At 36.4% G+C, this 2,062-nt stretch overlaps 1 non-coding gene across 1 annotated transcript; it reads left to right on the plus strand.

Annotated features, from left to right (window-relative positions):
• The first annotated feature begins 859 nt into the window (after positions 1–859).
• LOC116647791 lies at positions 860–963 on the plus strand. The gene has a single exon (XR_004302394.1). It is a non-coding gene; the product is annotated as a small nucleolar RNA U13 (small nucleolar RNA).
• The last annotated feature ends 1,099 nt before the right edge of the window (positions 964–2,062 follow it).

Genomic DNA, 2,062 nt, shown 5'->3' on the forward strand with positions numbered 1-2,062 from the left:
GAGTTGTTAATTTCAAAATCTATAGCTATTAGGCCAAAAATTAATATTCGGTTCGTTTAGTAATGTTTCTGGTCTCTTGTTTCTAAATCTATTTCATTCCATGTTTGATTTCTTTAAATGGTTCATAAAAGGTTATTTAATAATCTGTAAATGACAATTCCAATTCCAGTTCTTCAGCTCTTACAAATTATTGTTTGTTCTTTCTGTTGATCTTAACTCATGGTGGTTTATGTGTTGGTGATTTTTTAAAATTGTGAGCTTATATTTTCTTGAACTTAATTTGTGGAAATCCCAGAGACCAAATTGGGAGTTGCTTTACTCTAGAGAGTACTTGCATTTGATTCTGAGAGGAGATCTGAGATGCAACCGATCAGGTATCTCTGAAGTTCCTCTTGCAGAACCAGGCTCAAAGCAGGAAGGAATCTCAGGTGTGATTTCCACACCTTGCAGTGTGCCTCCAAGCTCAGGCTCCTTGTCCTGGACTGGTACTGGCGCTTGCCCATGACAACTCTGGCTTTTATGTTTGCTTACTGCTCCCTGATCTTGTTTGAGCTCGCTTTTTTTTTTTTTTTTTTTGACCCCTTTCATCAAAATCCAGCAAAACTTTAAAGTGCATATTAGTTTTGATTCAAATCAGGATTTAATGGTCTCATAGCTAATGGGCCCTTAGGTTATCTAGCTTTCCGGGCTGCCAGAAGTAGAGGTTTACACATTTCTAGCTGAGTAACAATTCTTGGATGAAAGTTGTGGAGGATTCTTCCTTTAGTATAATATTTGCCTTCTCCTTTCACTAAAGTCCCTGTCACAGAACTTAAGTTCTGTGCAGAAGGAACATTCAATTAGAAGTCACAGATGTGGGATCCTTTTGTAGTTCATAAGCTTGATGATTGGGTGTTCACACCGTTGTGTGACATGTGGTTCCCTCAAACCTTGTTATGACCTCCATGCATGACCCATCTGACATGGAAAAAAAAATAGAAGTCAAAGATGTGAATTATTGTCTGTGTTATCTTAGAAAAAATTACTTACCCTAAATTATTTACTGTTTCTGTTAATTGTACTATGAAATGGGGATATACTCAGCACCATACCTACCCATAGGTTGAAAGGATAAAATGAGAAACTATGCTAAAAAATACATTTTAATTTGCTAAGGTGAGAAACAAAATGTAATAATTATGGTAACTAACATTTATTGATCATTTATTATGGTTGGCAGCTTGTTAAGCTATTTATAAAGCTTTCATTGTCTCCTTACAACAACCTTATAAGATGGGTACTGATATCGTGATTTAACAGTTGAGAAAACTGAGGCTCAGAAAGACTAAAAGTGTAAGATGATGGTACCATTATTTAGGAACTCCTTAGTTTCATCATGAAATAATATCCAGTGCAGCTATTATGATGAAAAGCAGAGTATTTCTCAAGGTAAGTTAAGTACTACCATATCTCAATTTCCTAGATGATTTTCTCTCAAATAATGAGAAGTATTTTACAAGGATGCATGCCCCTCAAGATGCCTGCTATGGTAAAACTTCCATCCTGAAGAAGTGATGTGCTTTTGCTAAAAGCAACTTTAGCTATGAAGACTCCATTGCAATTTGTACAGCTGTGTAATCGAAACTGCTAAAAGGCAAGTTAATATATTATTCTACTCACAGAACAGCAGTTTGATTCCTATGACTTCTTGGCACATCTGTTTGGTATATAAATCCTAAGCAGACTGAACAGTCACTTTCTAAATCTTCAAAATGCTTTACTAAGCAAAATCTTTAGTGTGGTTAAGGGGAGAAAAAAATTAATAGACTCCCAAGTGAGTGGAGTAGTCTAGCTCAATGCAGAGTGTTTAGGGCAGGTGCAGGTGGGACTGGGAACTTGAAGAAGGTGCTCTTTGAGGTAGAGGATAGCACACAAGCCTACAAACACCAGAAGGTGAACTCTCTTGCCAACTTGAGATAATTAGAGAGGGTCTTTAGGGAATGGGTCTTTGCATCGTGTTTAATTTTTTTTTTTACTGGCAAGAGTTCAAATTACATTTAAGTAGGCTTGATTAGAGATGCCA

The sequence above is a fragment of the Phoca vitulina genome, unplaced genomic scaffold, assembly GCF_004348235.1.
Source record: "Phoca vitulina isolate PV1807 unplaced genomic scaffold, GSC_HSeal_1.0 scaffold40, whole genome shotgun sequence".
NCBI classification, from domain to species: domain Eukaryota; kingdom Metazoa; phylum Chordata; class Mammalia; order Carnivora; family Phocidae; genus Phoca; species Phoca vitulina.